Consider the following 24,999-nt stretch of genomic DNA (forward strand, 5'->3'; position numbering starts at 1 on the left):
TGATACCATGAGGAGGAATCCATTAAACTGTGGCTATTCGTCGACTTTTCTCTTTTCCAAACAGTCACACTTGTATTTTGTGAACCGTGGTCAGAAAATATGGTAAAGAAACACAATTATACCCAGTTCTGATGTGCTCTGATGATTCATTTACTTTTAAAACGCAAAAAATCTACAATATTTTCAGGTATTTATGTTCCTGAGCCCAAATGAAGCGTTCACGTCTTTGTATATACTATGTTTGCGTCAGTTTCCCGTTTGTCTAAAATGAAATGAAATCTTCCTTGTTTTACACAGTTTATCCACTTTCTAATGTTGCCACAAGCGTGCTTCATTCTCTCTGTACATTGTACAGCTTCGCAGTGCCAAAGCACTTTACATTGTTTACTGTACCGACTGAGCCACAGCCTGTTGTGTCTTTTCCACTTGTCCTATTTTTTTAAGCTCTTTCAGCATGATGTTCCTCGCCGATGCTCCACAGTCTCTCGAACTCAAAACTGTTCAGAGTAACCAGCTGGGTTTGTAAACTCTACAGATCCCACCTGACTATCATGTCTGTACAAAAAATATCAGTATCCAATCATCTATTAAACTGCAATATTCTGTAATACAGAAATGTTTTTGGGGTGACTAAATTATGAGAGGAGACGATTTCAGGCACATTGAAGGACATAAAATCCCAGAATATGAAACATCCATGACACATAACAAATACAAACCCACACTTAGCTGACAAACACATAAATACCAGGCAAATCAGCATATTTGAACCCTAACACCTATTTGTCAATATTTTTTAAAAGCTTTTATAACCACAGTTGTTATTTTAATTAATTCAAAAACTGATGGGAGTGAACTATTCTGGTGGGTAGGTTTCATTCATTTTAATGACCATGAAATGTGGTTTGTGCCAAAGCTTGGATGGTTACAGAGGGAACACATGATTTACCAAAAATAAATAAAATCCTAAATTCTGTATTATGTGTTTTTGGTGATAGTGTTTAAAGAGTATTATTTGTACGTTGTTTAAAAGGTATCCAATTTGATGAGATGAGCAAATTAAACATTTAAATTTTCTGTTTAAACAAGTGAAAAAAACGAAATATGTGTTGATTTTGATATGTACAGGTGCATCTTAAACATTACTCAGAAGTTAATGGTTTTAAAACAAAAACATTCCCACTTCTTTTCATTTTAATTGTGATAATTAAGTAAAAAAAAAAAAAACAGGAAAAACATCAGGTCTTACTAAATTCAATAATATTTTGAAATACTTTTTTTAATGACTTATTGGACCAAATGATACAGAATGAAACATATAAATAAAAACTATTCAGTTTATGTAGCACAGAACTCTAAAAATACAACGTTTCATTGTGTAAATAAAATTATGGTTAAAATTATAACATTACACCAAATAAATAAAGAGAGACCATTATTAAAATAAAGAGAAATCAGAATACATATATGTTAAAAAAGAAAAAAGGAATAATACACTAAAAACAAATAATCATTTATAGTCTTTTTTTTTTTTTTTTAACTCTTCACCTATGTGTGATAAGGGCCGTATGAAGAGAACAGGATAGGTTAGGATAGGATAATAATTCTTGGCTGTATCACCTCAACTCCAGAATTAGAATGAAAGGCCCGAGGAAACAATGAAAAACCATCATAACGTCACATTTTGACAAACTGTGGAAACACTGAGTGACTCCTGTTTCTTCTTGCCACGTCGAAACAATGAATTCGGTCATAAATGAACACACATAGGTCGACTTATCAAATAAAACTGCTGAGAACAATTCGCACAAAAGTTTGCACCCTGTCAATAAAACCAGGCACAGAGATCAGACGCTAACTTATACGTGCCGATATGAGCCACTGAGGACAAAACTCTGCCTGCGCGTGAGAAATTGAAGCAGGGAAATAAAAATTGAATGGAGTGGAGTGAATCTGCATAAGCTCACACCAGCCTCCTTCAGTCTTTATTCATTACAGGCTCTTTCATCCTCGCCCTTTCTTCTCCTGCCTCTTCCCTTCACTTTACATGAATTAGCACTAATGAACCGGCAGACATGCTCGCAGCTTCAGTTGCAGCCAAAGGCACATCGTGACATCAGTGATTATTGCACTTTAAGACAAACTGCACCTGCATTGTACAGATATTCCTTCAACTTTTAACATGTGAAGCAGTGATTTAACAAAGAAAGAATAAAGACAAAAAAAAAAAAAAACAATTCTGGCAATTTTTTAAACCCAGTTTGACAGATATTATTTAAGTTATGTATGTTTACATTTATTGTGTTTAAAGTTTGCATTTCAATTACATACTATCAGTGAAAAATATGATTGATCATCAATTTTCCCCAGGTTTTATAATATAAAGAAGAAAATCAAGTGGCGTTTGTTTTTTCTTATTAAAAAATAACTTTTGGAACGGAATAACATTGTCATAAAGACACATTTCATATGTATGATTAATTATACCGGACTTCCACACTGGCAGATATTAAGCATTTTTGCCATATGATTCCAACAACAACCAAATCTTTCAGTCTGGACTTTCTTGGAATGTGCATGTGCAGTCTTAGATTTACTCAACGAGTGAGAGTTGCTTACCCTGCTTGACTTGGACTTTAAAATACAATTATGTGATGTGATTTGTGAAGTAGCTTTAATCACCGCGAGCTGGAGATAGATTTGATCTGTCCCAGCGGTGAAGATAATTCAGCAGAAGAGCGGATGCATCGATCAGCTGCAATCACACCCTGGTTGTGAGGAACTGCAAGAGGATCCAGCTGAACGCCTGTCAGTCCATCAGAGGGCAAACACAAAGACACAACGACACCTACATTCAAATTACAGTCGTAAGGTAAACACAAGGGTGAGTTTACAGAAGGTACAGGGAGAACATGTGAACCCACACAGAAAACAAGGTATTCTCAATAAAAATGGTGAGAGCAGCCATTATTTTTCAGACTCTGTGACTTCAGACATACAAATCTACCACATGGGTGGGCATTTAATGCAGTAGGGCTCCATCTGATTATATGTTGACATGCAAAGTAGGAAGGCACAGTCCATGGAAAGACAATTTATTGCTGTTTAGATAGTTCTCATGTCGATATCACATATCACAATATGTTTGCAATATGTTGTGCAGTCCGAACGCCTGTGCAAGGCGCTCACACACCGTTGGGAACAACTTGAACCATTAATGTCATGGTTGGTTGAAGCCATTTGTCCATTTGCTTTTTGAGAAGATCCATTGTTTGGTGATTCACTGTAGTCTCTTAAATAAATTAGAACATAATGTATGTAGGGAGTTTTCCGTTAGACTGCATTGGTTTTTAACTTGATGCACAAAATAAAATATAATACAAAAATAATGTGAAGCAAGAAGTCAATAATTCAAACAAGAGAAGACTTGGGTGGCCATGAAACAGTACCACATGCTTCTCCTGATGTACAGGCAACACATGACTCACGCTCGGTCAACAGCACGAGGTGAGTCAATCTAATGTTTATCTGAGCTTCTTTCATATTTTAGCCACGCTATGAGCACAACACAACTCCAGTGTGTGTGTGTGTGTGTGTGTGTGTGTGTGTGTAGGCGTGGTGTCCTGGCACAGCCCTCCTTGAGTACACACAGCACACATTCCCGCTGCCTCAGCCCTGAGCAAACAGCAGCGAGGAGGCAGTGAAACTTTGCGTCTCACTGAAGGTAAAGCTCGCAAGAAGGTGCAGTGACTCATCGTGTGTCTCTGTACAGTGGTGTTTTTTTTTTTCTTTATCCATGATACCACTGTTGATGTCACGTTGTTCGATCATGTAATGGTTTGTTTGTCACCAAGTCTTCAGCTGACAGGAGAAATAGACACAAAGCCACACAAGAACACAGGAGTCTTCTCTGGTTCATTTCATAACATCTGTAGCCTTTGATCATCTGATGTTTCCCGCAGGTGGAACCGTTTATCTGCAAACTACTGATTAGAGACAACATGTGAGCTCCAAACTCCACAAAAATCAACAATTACATTACATTATATTATATTATATTATATGGCAGAATTTTGCTTTTAAAATGAAGATAACACAGGTTATTAGATTTATACAGCGTAAAAGTTTTGCTCGACACTAAATGTGTAGTTCATGTTGCATTTCTGAAAGTAAAGAATCACTGTTCGGATCACCATTGTTTTTAGCTGATTGGCTCCATCAACATTACTTTAATCCAACATACTTTGCTGGGAGCAGTGATGGAGCTTCATCATTGGCCACTCAAAGGTTAACGACGATGACATGTACAATATGGTGTTTGTTTCCAGCCTCGTTGATTTGAAATCACATGGAGGTATATTTGTGTTTTGCATGAGAAGCTTGATGTATGCAGTGGTTGTGGTGGGGTTGGGGGGGGGGGGGGGGGGGGGGGGGGGGGTTCTCATCTGCCCCCAGTCAGACTCTGGGGTTGAACACTCAACATTAATCACCTGCAGTGAAAACTGATATATTCAATTGTTACATATGGACAAATTGTAGGGGGGGAGAAAAAAAATCAATTGTACTATTTGCAAAACAAGAATCTCTTTGAAAAACGTCTGCTTCTCTGTCGTGGAGGCTAATTTGTTTCATGTAGCGCCAGAGCTGCAGGTCGCAAACCCGTGCCAAAGGGCAAATGAATTTCAGTCAGTGGTCATGAAGAATACAAGAAGCAGTCACAATTTGACGGACATGCAGAAACCCTGTCGGAGACAGCAAAGCGGCCTTATCGACAGACTCGTCAAGCCTAAAAAACACACAGTTGCCATGCAAGGCCCACACAGGACCAAAATCAATGTACTAGTAGATCTACACATAATTGCAAAGTAACTGGGACACATGGTGATCGACTCTTACGCTCACCGAGAGGAAATACAGAGTTCAATTCATAAATGCTCGGGGGCCTTTATGTGCAGAGTTTGCATGTTGTCCTTGTGCAGGATTACAATTCTTTACCTCAGGATTCATACTGAGTATATTGGTATTGTGTATTGAGCCATCTATTGTGCAAACCTTGATTGTTTTAAACTCGTCATCATGTTTGATTTGAGTTTTATTTCATAATAAATTGTTATAATAGAAGACCCCTTTGTGACAAAATTGTAAATCTACATTTTGAGTTAGTTTTAATGTTATTTTATGGATTTCACACTGTGCATAATGGCAGATTTCGTTTATCAAGGTTTAAAGACTACAGTATACTGTGACTTGATAGCGTCTTGCAATAGAAATCAGTTTCTTCATGTTCACATTCCTTTTCCAGAGGCAAAAAATACATTTTGCACACTTTTGGTCCATGTTGGTCTGACTAAAACCTTTGAAGATCTACATATGAGGTACATTTTCAATAAAATTAAACTTTGCTCAGTTGTAGTCAAGATGTTGATGAAGAACTATTATATGCCTCTGCATGGGATTATTGTTATCATGGCATAGACGGAGAGATTAAAAAAAAAAAAAGACTTTCCCTTTGGTTAATCGCAATTTACGCAGACATAGTATTAGTTACAATATTATTGACACTGGGAATAAAGTATCTGAAATATTACTTTTACATAGACACCAGGGATGTGCATTCAAATCTGATAGCTACTTATAACCTTTGGCTAAATGTTAAGATGGTTAAAAAAATTATGAGCATCATCAGAAAACCTCATAGCAGAAGAACAAAACGTTATATAAATATATGTTTGTTTTTCTTGGAGAAGAAGTAGGTCCTCGCTGAAGACATTGAACAAACGTCTGATCTCCTGATGTAGCCTGGATTGTTTATGACTTATTTTTTATCTGGAGGGAGTTCAGGTCTGGCAGCTGGTCACCGATACCCTGGCGACGCTGCTGAGGCAGTTCCTGTTTGACACGGACAGTCGCAATACCAAAAGATAAAGGCCAATGTTATAAGACGTTAAGCAAAGAAAAGATTAAAGTTAGTTCAACTCTGAAGCGTCATAAAAATGAGGTTTACACGGCGGTTGGATTCACTCTTTTTCAAATATTCGGAAATTGTAACATTTTGTCTTTTGTGATTTTCTGAAGACAAAGAAAGTAAAATAAGCAATTTTTTTGTTTGTTTTTTTTAATAAATGAGATATTTCTGTAATAGATTCATGTGGAATGTTGGTGTGTCCAATCCGAGTGCAACTGTCTTAAATTTACAAAAGTTATTCAAGGAACATTTGAAAATTTAATTGCACTGGATATACAGTATGTGAAAAGTAATGTAATTCAGAGGAACTAAAATACTTAATATCACCAGTGAAGTATCATGAAGTATCTTATTTTTCCTATCTTACCTTTTTTGTTTGGTTTTTTTGAAAAGGTATTGTTCATTAAATTGAATGCATGGCCTTGAATGACAGGAATAGTTTGATTGGATCGTTATTTTTGTGGGTTTAATAATGGGTTCTTGCTCGGTTCCATGAAAGTGGAGATTGATTGAGTAATTTGGGGGTTGGGGGGGTTGGGGGGATGTGTGTGTGTGTGTGGGGGGCTGTGAGCTGATTGCAGGGCGTCTGCCTGATTGGCCAGCTCATCATCTTTTTCTTGGGGTTGCAGGAGCTGTAAGAGGAGCCAGACTGCAACACCAAAGCAACATTTTCCTTGTTCAGAGTAAAATCAGAAAAGACAGTAACATGTTTGAAATGGTTAAGAGCAGCAATGTTTCCTGCGTCAGCCAGCTGTGGTTTTCCACCCCCACTTCTGTTCTTCTTTTCTTGACCATGAAGCGCCACATGTTAACGTCACATCACAGATGTGAAGCTCCCACAGTTGGAAAAATTCTGATGTGACATGTACATGAAAAAAAAAAAAAGTGATGAATGTGTTTGTGAAATTTGTTCATTTGCACAATTAAGGGTTAAGTTCTGCCTCTGTATTTCCATGTAAATGGAGTTTGGAGTCAAACATGCAATATATATTTGTTGGTCTCTACAATGTCAACATTTCTCTATAAATGACTTCAGGGTTGTTATTTTTTCTAAAAATCAGCCTTTTTTGTTTTATGTTCATTTATTATAAGAAATAAGAACGAAATACGTTCTTGCTGAGCCTTCGGCTGCCAGAAGTCCAATGTGAGACATTTAATAAGAGAGAAACCAAGGCCATCATGCCTTCACAGTCCTCTGAGTCACATATTGCAGCCATATATTCTGCCTGAAGGAAAAACTTACAATGTAAATAGTCGACAGCAATGCAAAATGACCCTTTTTAGCGTCCAGGTTGGAGCTTCACGCAACAGGTGACGAAACACTCGGCAAACAGTAGTCTTGTTAAAAGCAGCCGCTCTGTGGGGCCCTGAAGGATAAGCCTGTGGATATATTATTTTTCTTCCCCTTATTGTCATAAAGTCCCTTCTGAACAGCAAAGCCAACAATACACTAATCCTGCTTACAAGTGTCGTCGACGCCGGCTCACTTCCGTCGCCACAGAGCTCCACTGTTGTGTGAAAGCGACTGAAAACGCATCGGGGAGCCGCGTTGTTCCGCCGGGTGATGCTTTTCTTTAGTATGATGAACGTGAACAATATGCACGACTCCTCCAAACCCCAAAGACGGCGGCCATCTTTTCGCTCATGTTTGAGTAATGGTTCTAAAACTACAGCAAGCGGATGTTTAAAAAGCTCCATGAGCTTGTTTTATTTTAAAAGGACGAATCCGTATGTGTGAGTTGTCTTTGAATTATTAGTTGGATTAGAGCTACGGAGAGAGCTGGTGGTTTTAATGTTTGCTTTCTAATGCTTATTCCCCCCCCCCTCAGGCTGCATTGTTTTGCTCATCCCTCCTGCTGTAATTAAAACAAACTCACATCTGTTCCCTCCAGGTGTTTGCCGCGCCGCGTTTAGCTGAAAATGCAATTTAAGCTGGTGAAGGCTGATGATGGTCAGACCTCTTGAAGCTGTAATATGCTGCTAATTGGAATAGTAAACTCACTATAAAGTATCTACCAACAGACAAGCAAACTGACATATTTTGTGATTCGAATCATGAACACTTTGGATTAAAACGGGTGTGTTTTGCTTCATTTTTACAATGAACGTGGATTCGTTTTTAACATTTTCAACTTTATTTAAACCTTATTTCAGATCCTTCCACTTGAGACGAGAAGGTTGATGCCTTTTGTTTGTCTCAGTGCATCTATTGACTACTTATCTGCAGAGAACACAGCACGGCGGCTTTAGCGTCAAGAATTGACTGTTATACAGGAAACAGTAGCATTGTTTCACAAACATGAAATAAATAAGATTTCCGATAGCAAGAGACTTATTTGGGGGAAGTTAAATGATGAGAACTGTGTTCCGACATCACAGTGTTGATACCCCTCCAAAGTTCAAGCTGGGGGAGCGAACGCCCCGAAATAATGAAACACTCGATCAGCAGATTCCAAACTGTGCTGCGATGAACCTTCAAGTGTGAATTCAAAACGTGAATTCACATCTTGTCCCAACAGCCTTTTAGAAGTTATGCATTTTCCTGTTACTTTATCCTCAAAGTCACTTCCATTTACTGAACCTTCTACAACCTTGGAGGTACAAATCATCTCCACCACCTCAACAACTGGGAGAATTGGTCGCCAACAATCTACCTACCAAAACTCAAAATTCTGTAAGCGTTATTCCTTTCTCCACTTTATCTCTCATTACTGAAACAAAACTTGTTTTTGCTGTCATTGGCCTCTGTGGCTCAGCGCCTCCAGTTTCCTGCCCAATAGTAATCACTGCGCTGCGCAGCCAGCAGCGCAGCGTCCCAGGGACGCTGGTGACTGTGGGATTGAGGGCGGACCGGCTGGCAAGTTGAACGTCAGTATTGTGCCTCCGTCTCAGCCAAGGAGCATCACCATAATTTAACCAGATAGAAAATACCACCAGGAGTCAAGCGACAGTGATATTAACTCTGCTAACTGCAGAGCAGCATGACCACCCGCAGAGCACGTTCTGGTAAATATCATGAATAAATGTTCCCACTTTGAATCATTGTGCTTAATAATTGGCATCATGATATTTCATTTCCCCGCACTTCGCTCTGAAAGGATGGTGGGAAATCTATTTATGCTTGGATAAACTCTACTCAGCTCATAGTGTGAAAGTCTGTTCACGTGAGGTCCTCTGGGTGGAACATGACGACCACAAATAAATATCTTGACCCTGAATGTGGACATTCATGATCTGACAGCCACAGAAAGTTTATCCTCACTCCCGGAGAGCCAGGTTTAGACAAAATAGTTGGGGTGCAAGAATATATTGCAATGTTGAGACGATAATTAAGGCATGTTTACAAGTCAAACACGGTTAAAATTAAATTAGTCTGTGTTTTGTTGTGAGTTATAATTTCAGATCATTCAGTTAAAGTTCCATATATATTAGTTAAGACAGTTAAAGTTATCAAGTACACATTATAAAAACAACAGCAAATACAAATCAAAAGACCGCTCCATTACCAATATAAACACATGCTGACCCACTGACATTTAAAAAAGCTGGTAAGCTTGAGCTTGAAGCCCATGTGGACATAAAAGGGTTTCAAAGATCAGCCAAGTAAGATATTTTTTTTTAAATAAAATAGATTTTTTTTTTGGATCAAAAAGCACATGGATACTTTGGAGAGTACAAATTGAAATAAGTAGAACTTGAAAACTTTAACCCAAAGGCGATGCGAGAGGGTATTTATATAGTTCAAGACCAGATGCTGAGTATTATTTACATATTGGGCTGCAAAATATATCACAAGTGAATATTTTTTAACCGATATCAAGTAGTGCAATGTACGAATCACACAAATGTACTGTGCATTCATGCACTGCGAATTGAAAATGGCAGACTTTCAAATATGAAAGATGAGACTGATTAATTTGAATTCATTCACAAAAAAAATATTCAAAATATTCAAAATATTTTAAATGATTGAAAATCTGAAATGTTTCATACCTTGTGGCAGCAGTGAGAAACACAAACATGAAGGACAAATGAGAAGAAACTGAAATGGTGCTGGTCGGAACTGCTGGCAAACAAAATGCTCCAATCACTGCTGGTCTGAATTAGAAAGAGCTCTGTTATTTAGAGGAACTCTATTTTGTGTTTGTCGCAGATAAACATGATCACATGTTCACCTGCCTACATGTGTTATTTACACTGGAAGTGTACTCAGCATGACTTGAAACTTATACTACAAGAATAACACCCATTTCTATATCGAACACAACTATTCTTTCCTTTACTCTAGTCGTCCACTGCTACTTGAAGAAAAACACACAGAGTTGCACATGTTGCCAAATATGGTCACTTGCTGGATTAAAGCCAAAACTCTGTCCCGAACTGTGACAATGTTCTCATAATTACTCCCTCCATGGAGAAGAGTGAAGAACTGAGAGGATGAAAAAAAATCCAAAATGTGATTTTACTGCAATTTGATAAATGATTGATTTGTGTAATTGTTCAAACTAAAATAAAAACTGACATTTCCCCCTGATGTCTTCCTCTTCAGCGCTCTGTATCCAGCTCAGTTTGCATTTTACTGGTCACACCTGGACTTCAGAGCAGCGTCATGAACCCGGTGAAAACCCGCTCCTGTAAGATATGAAGTCGGATGAGTGGGATATGATTTGGTGTGTGTGGTGTGTGTGTGTGTTTTTGCTGAAATGTGGGTCATGACGACCTCTTAAAACTGAAAATTCATTGGCTTCGATTTCAGCTTTTGCAGCGACGAGCAGCTCAGATCTTTGGCTCCAGAAATCGAGTTTGCCTTTAAAGAAAATTAATCATACAGCAGCTCCTTCGTCTTGCATCAGCAGATTCTTCGTCTCCTGGGAGGCCGAATGTTTTTCTAGGTAACTTCCCGGGAGCCAGGTTTTCCTGGAGGATCCCGATAATAAAATATAATGCTCGCAGATGCAACATATAGATCATGAATAAATTACACAAATGGACAGTTTTACGTACCAGACAGCTGCATTATTCAATGATCGTTCTCTCTTGGTGGTTTGCTTCAGCATGTAAACTGTGTAGTCACTAAACCCCGCAGCGGTAATTGACAGGATGCTGAATCATTAATGCGACAGAGACGTCGTATGGTGGCGATGATGAACAATAGAGAGCGTCGTCGATGAACTTTAAACAGAAGGTTGCTCAACTCCAACTTCGGCAAGCTGCATCCCGACAACACAAGCTTTTATTTGGCCCACAACACTCTGTGTTTTCACACTACCTGGGAACAGTGACATTGACTTACCGGTACACTCATTTACCGCAGAAGGACGAGAACCTTAATGGTGCCGATTTCTTGTTCTCGTCCAACTGACTTAACTAAACAGCACCTTTAGTTCAGCCATGAAAAGATATTAGACATTTTATCTGCTTTCACCTTTTTCACTCTTTTGTACACATGCACACAAACAGAACACCCCCCCCCCCACACACACACACACACACACACACACACACACACACACACACACACACACACACACACATAATCAGTCAATTGTAGACTTCCTATAGGAAGCATTAATAATTAATCAGTAAAGACCAGTAATAACACACTTCACAGTGGCTTACGCTGATGTCTAAACCATCACCAGGAAACACACCGACGCATCGCATCACTGCATTTCCAGTGTAACTCTTGTGGACTCCAGGTACATCACACCTGATTAGTCACATATGTTCACACATCTTCTGTCGTCACCCGTCATGCCACACCGGTGTTAAATCAGAACTCCTGCGTCAACACCATTGTAACCTGTAAACAGTGTTTATGTTGACATCGCAGGCATAATTACAACTGGGAGAATCAGAATCTTGTGAAAGGCGTGAAAACATCAAACCTGCCACAAAGGATGAGCACAGAAGTTTAAAAAAAAAAAAAAGTCGATAAAAAAAATCTATTTAAAGGCTGTTTTGCAGCTTGGATTTCTAAAATAAAGTTATGATGTCAGCAGTCAATTCAAAATATATTTATTTCACTTTCGTATAGCCAAAAAATAACGCTTTGCCATGTGTGCTACAGCTACACTGTCAACAAACATAATTTTATCCCTCATATCATCAACTCTGCACTCATTCAGTTTTCACAATGTGCATCCTTCATGTGTAAATAAAATAAAATAATCATGATAATAATTTATTTGAAATAGCATGATCTTGCCTTTTTCCCCCCAATAGCTTTCATGTTATGTTTGCAAAATTCTCATGAATAAATCTGGTGGCCAACAGGGATTTCTGTGTGCGTGGGTTATTCCGGGATACTCCAGTTTCCTCTCACAGTACACATGGATATCCTTGTTCGGTCAATTGGAGACTAAAATTTCTCATCTGTCTGTTCTCTGTTTGCCCTGAGATGAAGTGGTTACCCCTCCAGCGTGGACTGACCCCCGACTGCCCTACGTTTGATAAAGTGGTATCGATGGACGACGGTAAGCGTTGACTTTTGTCGCTCAACAATAAATCCAATACTTTTCAACATGACCTGAACATACATTTATTGAAAGTAGACAACGGGCCTGATTTACTGAAGGTTTGTGCGAATAAAACATGCGTCTAAATGCAAACCGCCCCATTTACAACACCATTCCTTCTTCTCTGCCAAAGAAATTCAACTTTAAAGTGTCCTGGTCAATAACAAGTGACCTCCTCTGACATCAATAATCACACTGAGGACCCGATCAGACCGGCCATAAACATGTGTTTCGGGTGATCAGATCATATGTGGCGAGCCCTGACACAGACGGACTGTTTACACGTGTCCATGTCACGTGTTTTTATTAACAGGATACACTCAAATACATTACGGCCTGCAGCTAAAAAATAACCGTTGCTTATGATTGTGTCTGTTTTCAACCAATTTGAAAAATGAGGTGCAAAATCTCAAAAAGTAGGTCACATCTCATCTATGGTATGATTTCACTCATGGTGGTATTTTTAGTTGGTAAAACTGCGAAGCGCATGCTAAACAAAGCCCAAAAGGAGGCTTCTACACTGGAAACAATAGTTGGGAGAAACCACTACAACAGTGACAAATGTAAGCTCCACAGACAAAAGTTTATTGCTTTTCCAGGTCACTAGATAAGATGAAGCACAGAGCGCTTCAGATAAACTTTGGCACATAAAATCCAGATTAGAGCTAATCTATCGCAGACACGTTTTCATAAAGCAGTTAGTAAGTGTGCGGGGTATTGCTTGTGCTTCTTGAGGTGCAGCTTCTGACAAAGAGCTGCGATCAAAATGGTTTCCAGCTCGCCCAGCCTATCTCCAACTTAAGGGAAATGAAGCAAATAAGATTTGTCCGGCTATCTCAGACGTGCATCTCCCTGCATGTAATCCACTTCCCGCAATCGGATGTGAATCTGTGCTCACAGCGAGGTGAAATCGATAGGCAATCGTTGTCTCTGCAGAAAGCTGAAGATGAGATCTGGGACGTTAGAGGACAAGAGAGAGGTTTGTGGACGGGGATGCGAGATGGGATGAAATCGCACCTTCGATGACACACAAACATGTTTGTTGGAGTGGAAAGTATCTCCGCCTCTCATTTTAACGACGAGTTCTCTGGCTGGCTCTCTTTCTCATGCACTTTGCTTTGTCTCCCTGTCACACACACACACACACACACACACACACACACACACACACACACACACACACACACACACACACACACACACACACACACACACACACACACACACACACACACACACACACACACACACACACACACACACACACACACACACACACACACACACACACACACACACACACATACATACATACACAAACCGACCCTGGGGCAGATAACATATCTGCACCACTGCAGTGCACTAATGACCCCCTCTCTCAGCCTGCAGACCTGTCAGACACACTGTTCATGTCACTGCCAATCAGAGAGGACCTGCTGTCGGGGTGAACCGTCACCGCTCCTCTCCTTCCTCTAAACTCTCCGTGAGTCAATAACTGCAGAAACACTGCCCAACTTGGTTTGTCAATCACAAACCAATTTAAAACCTTAATTACTTTGTCGGCTCAAAGGTAATGAAGCAGCATTAGACACTGATATGAATAACTCACCTCTGACTAGCCGGACACTTTGCATATTGGTGGGTAGCACTCTGTCCTTGCCAGATTTGGCCTTTTGTCTCTAATTATGAGTTTGCTGGCAGGAGGCTGACGCCAGATTGCAGTGGAAAGAGGAATTACACGAGTACTGACAGTCCTTGTGATTTAATTCCGTAATTAGCTGCCGACATGTCTTGGTGTGTGGACTGAGGAGTGTCCGCACAGGAGGGTGCGACTTTGTAGATCGTCCTCGGGGTAAATGTATTTGAACTGTCCGAGGGCACAAATTGTGTGTGAACTCTCCAAACTGCAACCGTCGAAGTCGAAGTGCTGTGACGGAGGGGAGAAACAGATAAAGAAAACACTCTCCGACAGGCATTTGTGATATTGCTCCAATTTTCACACACAAAATGTGACAGGAGTGTAAAATAGGGAATGCTTTACAACCAGAGATTCACCACCTCGTCTCCACACAGTCCATCACTGTGTCGAGGGATGGGGATTGTTTTGGAGTCTGGCTGTTTCACAAAATTGCAGAAGGCAACGTTGCAGGCATGCCTCATGTGAGGTGCTTTTCACTATCAGATGTCGTCTGAACTCATCATCCTGCACCATCTTTTCAAATGTTTACATTTCTGACCGCGCTTTGAATGCCGTTAAATGCTCATGATCAGATCTCAAATGAGAACTCCTCCAACCACTTTATTTTGTCATCACCTTGACTGAACTCTGGGGCATCGGTCTGCTCTGGACGTGGTTTGTTGTCCCTGCATCGATGGGTTGTTTGTGTCGTTTCATCCGTTAGTTCAGAGGAAAAGGGCAGCGTGGGTTCAGGGAGAGGCCGCCGCTCCTCTGAACAAACCAGCACTGAGAGGGCGGAAATGGAAAACGGATGATTGGTTGGGATGATTGTGCGTCGGATGTGACTGATAGAATAAAACAGCAGAGCCCATCTTGACTATGATGAGAGACACAGTAACACTAAGGTGCTCTCGTCCAGGGAAAATGTTATATAGTGCTTCAGAAGCCCACAATATTAATCATATTCACCCACTCACACACACCAACGAAAACAGCAAACACGTTGTTCATCCATTTATCAGGGGTAATCTGGGGTTCAGTGTTTTGCTCAAGGACACTTTGACAAATGGACAGAAGGAGATTGGGGATCGAATCTGCAGCGTTCGATCAAGAGACGACCTAATTGAAAGACTGTTTATGTTCTGCCGTCATAAAAGCTAATATTTTCCACACAAACATGCAAGACGTTCAAAGCTCCTTTGGGGAAAAGCACTTTAATACCTGCACGGTGCACTCACCCTGAAAATATCCCATTACGTCAAAATGGCTTTAATACAATTAAAAAGGCCTTCAAGTCTTTATTGGGATGATTCACAAACCAAAACACATTTTATCTTTTAAAAATATGACTCACTTCAAACCAAATAACAAGCAATCACCATGCAGGGTTTTTTTTGTTAGTTATTTTTTTATACAACCAAACTGGTTGAACTACCCAGTAGGAATTGAAAAACCTTAATAACTAAACAGTTACAACTAAATTCATCAATCATATTCACTTAGATTAAATTAGGTTGTATTTCTTTAAACATAATAGTAACCAATTACAGAGTCTTAATGGCATATCATGTTTGATTATAAACGATCACAGATTTCTAACAAAAACAATGTTTCCGGATCGCCTCCAAAATATAATGGAATCTTCCATCGCCTGATATCTATCTGTGGTGAAAGGTTCGACAGCATGTGTACAGTAATTTTGACGTAATCTTGCCAATAGACATACAGACAGAGAAACAAATATACGCCGCTGATTTTATTACGTCTTTGGCGGACGTAACAAATTTCTTAATTTTTAGTATAGTTGAGTTCATTAGAAAGAGTACAAAAAGCGCATTTTTGATACAAATGATATTGTTCCTATGTCAAAATAATTTTGCATTTCGTAGATGGGAACAACAATACTCCTAAATCAACTCAAATTTAATTTCCAAACATATTAAAATTTTACTGCATGTTGAAATGCTCTATTGTGTAATTTTGCGATTGATCTTTAAAATAAACAAAGGCTTTGTCGATAATAAAAGTTGAAAACAAAATACAAACTTTGAAAGGCTGGCTGCATTCACAGTGATCAGCTGGTGTTCATGGATATTAGTGATAAGAGCAGATGTTTTTTGGTGCAGGGTTGGAAAAATCGCAATATTATATATAGTAAATAGTATTAGTGAAAAACGTGATAATAATAAATGTGATGGTGTAATACAGAGAAAAGCCACGAATGTACGATAAAACATTAACTCCCCCAGACAAGACTTGAGTGCTAACCACTACTTCCTTCGTGCTAACCACTACTTCCATCGTGCTAACCACTACTTCCATCGTGCAGGGCCTTGTCCTCTTGACCTAACAATGAGTCTTAAGTGACTTTAATGCATCAACCATGCAGAATACTTAACATTTACACTATAAAATATCAAGTAATCTATAAGCTTATTAGATATGAGCAACAACCAAGTTCTATTCTAATCAAAATGGATCGAAAACAACTGTTTAAAATAATAACCAACAAAAAGGTATCACACTAAAAGACCCACATTGAGCTTGTTATTGTTGAACTTTCTAATAGAAGGCATGTCCGTCTGTGAAATTCCCTTTCCGTCCTCAGTGCGATCTGCAGCGTGAAACGACCTCCAATATTCTGCCAAAGCAGCAAACACCAGAGACGAGGTCCAGATTTGAAGGCACAGTCTGCTGTTTGCTCCACAGATCTGGCTCAAGACACAAACTGTGAGATGGTTCAAGATTCTGTTGGATAAACAAACATTTTAACAGCAGATTTTTAAGATCTTTACTTCTCCTGTTAGTCTATGTAGATGGGTTTTTTTTTGTTTTTTTTTTAAGTGGCAGAGTCCTTAGGAAGACGATGCCGTAAATTACTCTTGTTTGTCAGCCTGATATGAAGAAGATCTGCATGCAGCTGCTGTGTGAGCACTTAAAGAAGAAGAGATGACAGCTTTTTAGACCGAGGCGGGATCTTATTAACCCAGTTTCAGCCTCCGCTGCAGCTTCTTCACTGACAGAGCAGGAGAGGGATGTTGGGGTTTTAACCATCTCTCTCTCTCCTTTCACCAACACGTCTGAATATTTCATAGCGCTTCATTCCTGCCACATTGTGCTTCTTCTTCTGCAGACGCTACCTAATGGAGGGAGTGGGATCCTTTAGGTTCAGCAGTAATCACAGAGGAACAAAGGAGCGGCAGTTTAAGGCTCAGTGGATGCTAATGGGTTAGGATTAGGTTGTTTTTTTTAAATGAACAGCCATGTGTCATTTATGTATTCTGTAGTAATCAATTTTCCAGAGCGGACCACGTGGCATACCGGGACGACTGTGGAGGGTGAAGCTCAACATGAATATATCGCTTGAGAAAACGCTGCACTTTACACTCTTCCTGTTCTGCAGGCAAATCCCTGCACGATTTGTTGGAAAACAGCTATTCCAGATAAAAAATATCGAATTAATTTAAGTATTTATGTACACTGGATTATTAAAGCTGTCAGTTGGGTTACATGCATCATGTACTTTGATTTTCATTCGATTCATCACTCATCACATCGCGAAAGATGTGGCCCAAAGGGGAAACAGTTTTCAGAGTTTCATCAGGTCGGTCATAAAAAGTCAAGTTAGATTCAAAACTAGATAAGAGGAAAGTCACGAATCTACCGTATTTTCACGACTATAAGGCGCACATAAAAGTCTTAGATTTTCTTCAAAATGTGCGGCGCGCCCTATGGTGCAGTGCGCCCTATGTGTGTGTTGTTGTTGTAAAGCGGACGTAGTAGTGAACACCATGAGAACGTTAAAGGGGGAAGTGTGGGCGTGGATTGTATATAAATGAACGGGTATGTGCGTTATGCAGAACATCGTTGTTTTAACAACCCTGAAAAGTTCGAAGATACACGCTTATGAAGCACAGTTTAAACTGAAGGCCATCAGCTACGCGGAGGAACATGGAAATCGAGCAGCCGCGAGAGAATTTAAGATTAATGAATCGATGGTTCGCAAGTGGAGGAAGCTGGAAAACGAGCTCCGACAGGTGAAGAAGACGCAGCTGAGTTTCCGCGGACATAAGGCGAGGTGGCCCGAGTTGGAGGAAAGACTCGAGCAGTGGATCATCGCACAAAGAACGAGTGGGAGAAGCGTTTCCACGGTCACCATTCGACTAAAAGCAGTAACGCTAGCAGAAGAAATGAAAATTGAACATTTCCGCTGGACATCGGTGTGAACCGGCCGTTCAAAGTAAGGCTGCGCGCGGCGTGGGAGTGATGGATGACCGATGGAGACCACAGTTTCACTAAGAGTGGAAGGCAGCGCCGGGCGAGTTACGCCACAATATGCAAATGGCTTGTAGATGCTTGGGCTAGCGTGTCTGCTGGCACTGTTGTTCGAGCTTTCGCAAAAGCCGGCATCATTTCCAAGGAGCCGCACGGCACGGAAAGTGACTCTGACAGTGAAGAAAATGAACCTGGTTTGTTTGATGGAGATTTAGCGCAGCTGTTCAATTCAGAAACAGGACGAGGAGTTCGATGGGTTTGATTGATGACGATTACAGGTAAAAAAAATGTTAGTACTTTGTAATCAATACTTAAATAAAGCACAACCAAACTCAGTTTTGCTCCCGCTCTATTTTTAAATACGCACACTTGTATGCTTGTGTTGTTGTAATGCGGACACCATGAGAACGTTAAAGGGGGAAGTGTGGGCATGGAACCCGCGCCCTATGAGCAGGTGCGCCTTATGTGTGTGTTAAATGCAGTAATGGCACACATAACTGAGACTGCGCCTTTTAGTACGGTGCGCCTTTTGGTCGTGAAAATACGGTAGATTGGCTTTGTCATAAAGGGAAAAAGCTGATCAAGCTTCTCGTGTGTATGTACATACAGTACATACTGTATATGGTAATATCCATATGATTTATTATTTCTCATTAACATCTCATTGGAAAGTCGCTGGCAGCCAAAGAGCGGAACTTGGCCCCCGAGTTAGAATAACTTTTCATCTGGACACAAATACGAAACTATGTTACACGTTACAGTTGGTTAGAGGGAAAACATCTAGTATAACTTAGTATTATGACCTGGAAAAATTATCAAATGAAAAAATAAGCCTGAAATCTTCAGCATACAAGCATAGCAGTTGTTTTTTTCAATGTTTTTCTTTAAACCATTATTTGTCATGAGCACCTCGCAGGAACGTCCCCGGCAGCCAAAGAGGTCGGCTCTCTGCTCTCCGGGCTGTTTGTCAGTAAAGCTGCAGCATCGAGGAGACTGAAGCAAAATGAGATTCAGAGCTCGGGGTGAGTCTGGGCTAGAAGTGTCTCCGGGACAAATCGACCAGTACAGATCTTTCAGCTTCTGACAAACAGGTCAGCCCTCAACCCTCGCAGTTTGGAACACATTTGGATTTTTAAAACAATCGCCTCTCCTCCACACTGCTTCTTAACTTCTCTTTGCAGACGCCAGATGACTTTGTGTGCTTCGCACGTGAACTTGAGGCAGCTGCAACACCCGAGCAGTACGAGACAATGCTTTCACTTCTACGTGTTCGGTTCTACAGCATCCCACACCGTTCAGAAAAATCCAGGCACAGAGCCAAAACAACTGCACCAGTAAAATATTCAGCATGCAGCACCCAACATGTGGAGCACAGAACATTTTGACCAAAAGGGCAATCTCATCTCCGTCTCCCAGGACAATGACTGGGTTTTCACATAGAGGGGAAAAAGTGTCATTTTAAAGTTCACAGATGCTCCTACAACTCGCAATTAGCTCGCTCCTCTGTGGCTTTTTTTTCCAACGAGATCATAAAAGATTTATGGTGGGCTTCTTTCTGCAGGGTTTCCTCGAGTGTATTGCGAGTAAAAGTGGCCCGTCGGGTTCTTTAAGCTTCAGTTTTAGTACCGTGGCCTGGATACAAACATAAAAGACTGTGGAGAAGGTCCTCAATATGCTGGCGAAACGTGACTTAAGGTTAGTCCATGAGAGATTTACGATGTTGCATCACGTGCAGACGGATGAAAAGGTGCCGTGGCGGTCTAGGAAACATTTTTCAGGTGTGGATCCCACGACTGACGGGGGACCACTACAGCTTCCTGAGCGAGACTCTCAACCCCAACTACCCAGGCTGCCCCAGGAAGGGAACCCAGTATAAAAAGCTGGTGCCAAGTCAAACATGTTGTGTCGAGCCACCGTAACGCACCACCACCAGGATGTGGAAGTCAGTGTCTGGACCCGCTTCTTTCTCTTTTTTTTTAACACAAACATCATGTCGTCTCTGTTTTGATTGCCGCTGCTTAATGGCTTAGCAATGACACCTCACCCAGTCTGCCGCTGTACCTGTCACAATGCAGCAACAACACAACTTTCTTTCCTTCAGAGGGCCGAGTTAAAGAAGCTAAAGATGTCAGGTTGGGAAATGCTTGAACAGACATCCATCGAATTCTCAGCGGCAGTCGGCCCTTAGTTTGCACGCTCACGCGAATAGATTGTGCTTTCACTTTGCCTTTATGCTTGTGATTTACTGAGAATAAAACCAAGATGTGACATCACCTACAAACAGGAGATTCCAAGTTACGTTTTTGCATCCATCAGGCCTGTTAACTCAAATGGAAATGGTATTGCTTCCTTGTTCATCATGGAGTGGTTGAATGCGGTTGAGTGTTACAGCAGTCAACCTGAATTAAAACACAGACAATATCTGATAATAAAGTCGACAAACAAAAGTCTTGGCGAGCCAGCGGAGGAAATGCCTCTCTTCACAGTAACAGCAGCATCTCTACTGAAGGCTCAGACAGTTTTGCACCATCGTTTGAAAGTTGTCAAAAACAAACACAACAAATGTTCATTAATCAATTACCCTGAGTTCATCCACTCAGTATTTTGTGTGAGCTGGATATTCCACATTCAGAAATGCAAATATGAATAAAATGAAAATGTGCTATTTTGCATATCTGTCAATCTCAGCCCTCAGTTTGCCTCGTTAGTTTCATGTTAGGACAGAAAGCTTCAGTCGATCAGGCCCTTTGCCGTCTGGTTACAATTAAAAGATCCAACTATCTTTAACACTAATAATACCTACAGTCAGTCTGTGCAATCCGGTTAACCACATCAAAGTACCTACTGGGATTTAAAAAAGGATAGCTATTCTATTCTATTCTATTCTATTGTATTCTATTTTATGAAGATCAAATCAAATATTTCCCTGTTTGAGTTTAGCTTGTTAGCAACTGATTTGTATTAATGTAAGTAAGTTCGCCAGGAGCCATTTAAACTTTGAGAAAATTTACATAATAATAATAATTTAAAAAAATAAAAGACCTAGAAGGATTACAACATAATACTGCTTTTGGGGAGATTTAGTAGATCCACCTGAATATTTTGGCCACATTATTATGTCTCCAGGTCATTTGTGTCTGCAGCACATTCACACGTTTTTAATATAACTCTGATAAAACAAGAGAAGAACTGAAGCACGTGATGAAAAAATGCTAACTTGAAAGAAAAAACAATGTTTTCTGATGGGATGGATCATGAATTAGAATAGAGAACAGAAAGTAAGTAATGTGTGAAAGAAAAACTTTGTGATGTGCTTGTGCAGGAATGACAGTGTCCTTTTGTCTTTTACAGCAAATACAGGCAAAGTCGGACAGTTTAACACTTCATAACTGATCAAACAGAGTCACATCAACAAAAACAGGAAATTGTAAATGTGACTAAATCAATCTGCTTTGAGAAGACTCCAAATATCAACAACTTTTCTATTTACAAATCTATCAATCAGTGTTTGTTTTTTTTAGTTTTAAGAGTCAAACTAGCATTCTTTAATGCTCATATCTATTAAAATTAGTTCATCTGAACATATCCTAAAGTTTTAAATCTGACTTATTCAAAAATGCAATACCGGCACATAGTTCATTAAACTTCTTTAAGAATCTTCAGTTTAAATTATTAAGTGTACAGTATCTGCTGATCCGACACTTACTATGTTTAAACACGTCTCAAATGCTTATTTTAAACTTGTTCTGCCACAGAACTTCACTTAGTGCAGGATCATAAAGACATTTTTGAAATCTCAAATCGACTTGAAGTGACTTTAAACAGCTCAATCTGAACAGTCAGTTGATGTACTTCTGCTTCGTATTTGTTCTTCCTAATAAAAAGTGATCTTTTTATTTCAGCTAATTTACAGCAATTATGAATTACTTTTTTTTTTCATTCTCCACATAGTGAGTGTCAGAAGCTGCATAGTTTGGTGATTTTCTTCGTTTTGGTAAATAATCATTAATTTCACATTTTTAAGTTTTTTTTTAAATCAATCAACAATTACATACTCTTTTATTCCATATTGTTAATTTGCAGAGCAGGAATGCGTAACACACTTTATTGCAGTTTAGTCAGTCTTGTGCAATATTGTGTCTGTTGATATTCCACTGACAAATACTTAGCAGTATACCGTTCTGAACTTTTAAATATGGTCGTAACCGACCTGCTTCTGGCACATTGCAAATTTGCCAATCTATTAAAAAACACGGTGACAATTGACCTGATCTTCATGATTCGGTGCAACAGACAATAATAATCATCACCCCTGCCTGATTTCATGTTACTTACACTTTCTATTTACGGCAATGTTTATCCAGCAAAAGTGTCGTGTTCGATTTGGGGGCCTCACACCCACTCCTGTCGTTACAGCTGGTCTTGATCTGTTCAAATACCTTTATTGATTAAGCACCTGAATGTGTTTAACCAGCCAACAATGAATCTTATTAATGCCTTGTTTGATGTGCTCTGTTGACTTTTCCTTGTCGTACATCCTGGTCAGCGCGCTGGATGCTGCTAAATGCAGATGATAAATAGCGATTTGCGTTTTAATGAAGGTTGAGATTCTGAAAGCGCGTGGAGACCACAGAGGCAGGAGTCCTCACCCGAGGAGTGGCCGAGCAGAGGGGCTTCGTTTCCTGCAATCTGTTACTCAACTGTGAGAGTTTCTCGCAGCACTGCCTCCAAATTACATCCCTGCTTTTTTTTTTTTTTTTTTTTTTTTTGTGATGTTGTGATGTTCTCCCCTCCCACATCAGCGGGCTTGTTGTGGGGACAGGTTTCCAAGCTGATTGCCTGGCGGCTGCTGCCATGATTGAACGGAGACGCGGTGCATCTCTGGGGCCACATGAGGCTACCGGCTGCATACCAAGCTCGGGGTATGAGTGGCAGCAGCGAGTGGGAGGGAGGGAAACCCCACACGACACCGCGCTGCAGAGATCAGACGGTGTTTAGAGCAGCAGCACGGATGAGCCTGGTCCCAGCAGCTCAGGGTAACAGCAGAGTTAATCTGGGTATAATCAGGCCATAATGAGCTAATATTCAATGTGGCACGATGTAGAAGCTCACGGTTCTGGATATACAAAGCTCATTGAGAGAATACAATGAAATAAAAAGTGCAGTGCTGTACGCTGTTTGTGCATTTCGTACTGCTCCATAAAGGCAGGAGGCGGAAAATGCAAGAGCAGATTTACTGTCCTTGGGGTTTGTAGAACACATGTAAATGTTTCATGCGTTTTCAGGATAATTATTTTTTCTATAAAAAGTCTGATCTGCACAAGAATGCAGGATGAATCTGACGCCTCCCAACTAGATGTATTATCTTCATTTCAGTGCTTGTTTGGAAGATTTAAATCCATTTCCAGTGAAACATAAACTCTTAAAGGTTTGTAAATATGTGGCTCAGGTAGCCGGGCTCCCCTCATGTTATTTTAACTCTATTTACAAGCAGCAGCCAACTCAGATTTGTAATTCTCAGTGCCGAATGGTATTTTCCAACAGACAGAATGAACACAAATAGCAAAAAAAACTCTGCAAATGTTTCCACCGACTCAGGAGAACTCATGAATACCAATGTGTGGGAATCACCTGGACCTCGCAGGATGATGATATTACAGAACTCAGTCATAATTCATTCCTGTCATTTCAGATATTTTAGGGAAGATGGGGTCACATCACATCATTTGCTATCATAGATTATTGAGAATGTGACTGGTACAGCCATGAACTGAAACAAATACATGATAGATACAACTGCAAGGGGATGCATCTAGTACTTGCATATATGATATATTGCAAATGTACTGATATCAAGCAATCGTTGTTCAAAATATTTGGAAATATGTAGCCGAGGACCGTGTGAACTGAAGTGAATTTATGTTTTAATGCAATAAGCAATCGTGCTGTGCATGCATATTTGGTCAATCAAATGGAGCCCTGCTGCACTGCATTGTGTTGACAACACATCATATTTCCTTTTTATAGTTTCTACTTTACATCCTATTCGGTTGCAAAAGTCCAGAAGTTAAAATGGGTCCAAGATGAAGTTCAGAGTTTATTTATCACAGGTTCTACCATGATTGCGAATATGGTATTTTTGCATTATGAATTATTTTTCTTACTCCTCAGAATCAGCTGGTTCCTGATTAATTAATATAATATAAAAAATACTTGTTTCTTTTTATCTTTGACTGCGACTGGATCGAACGCCTCTTATCAAAAACCAGCCAACATGTTAAAGCCACCTGAGTGGTTCAGTTATCCGTCTTTCCATCTCATCTTTGCAGAAACTCTCTCTTCATATAGCTTCTTTCCTTTTCACCACATCCTTAGCTCCAGCTCAGGATTTCTAGGACACGGTTGGGAGCATTGCACACTGATCTGCAGCCTGTAATGTCTGCCATATCATGGACGGATGTATATGTGGATGTATATGCACACACGCCTCTATTCTGTCGTGTCACATCTCGGAGACGTGGACCTTTAATGCTGGGTGGCTGCCTGCCCTCCCCTGGGCTCCG

At 40.1% G+C, this 24,999-nt stretch overlaps 1 protein-coding gene across 1 annotated transcript in view; it reads right to left on the minus strand.

The window, feature by feature from the left end:
• sytl5 (synaptotagmin-like 5) overlaps window positions 1-24,999 on the minus strand; it is a 60,777-nt gene that overhangs the window by 32,919 nt on the left and 2,859 nt on the right. The gene's annotated exons all lie outside the window — the stretch shown is intronic.

The sequence above is a fragment of the Lipophrys pholis genome (assembly GCF_963383615.2).
Source record: "Lipophrys pholis genome assembly, chromosome: 13".
Lineage (NCBI taxonomy): Eukaryota > Metazoa > Chordata > Actinopteri > Blenniiformes > Blenniidae > Lipophrys > Lipophrys pholis.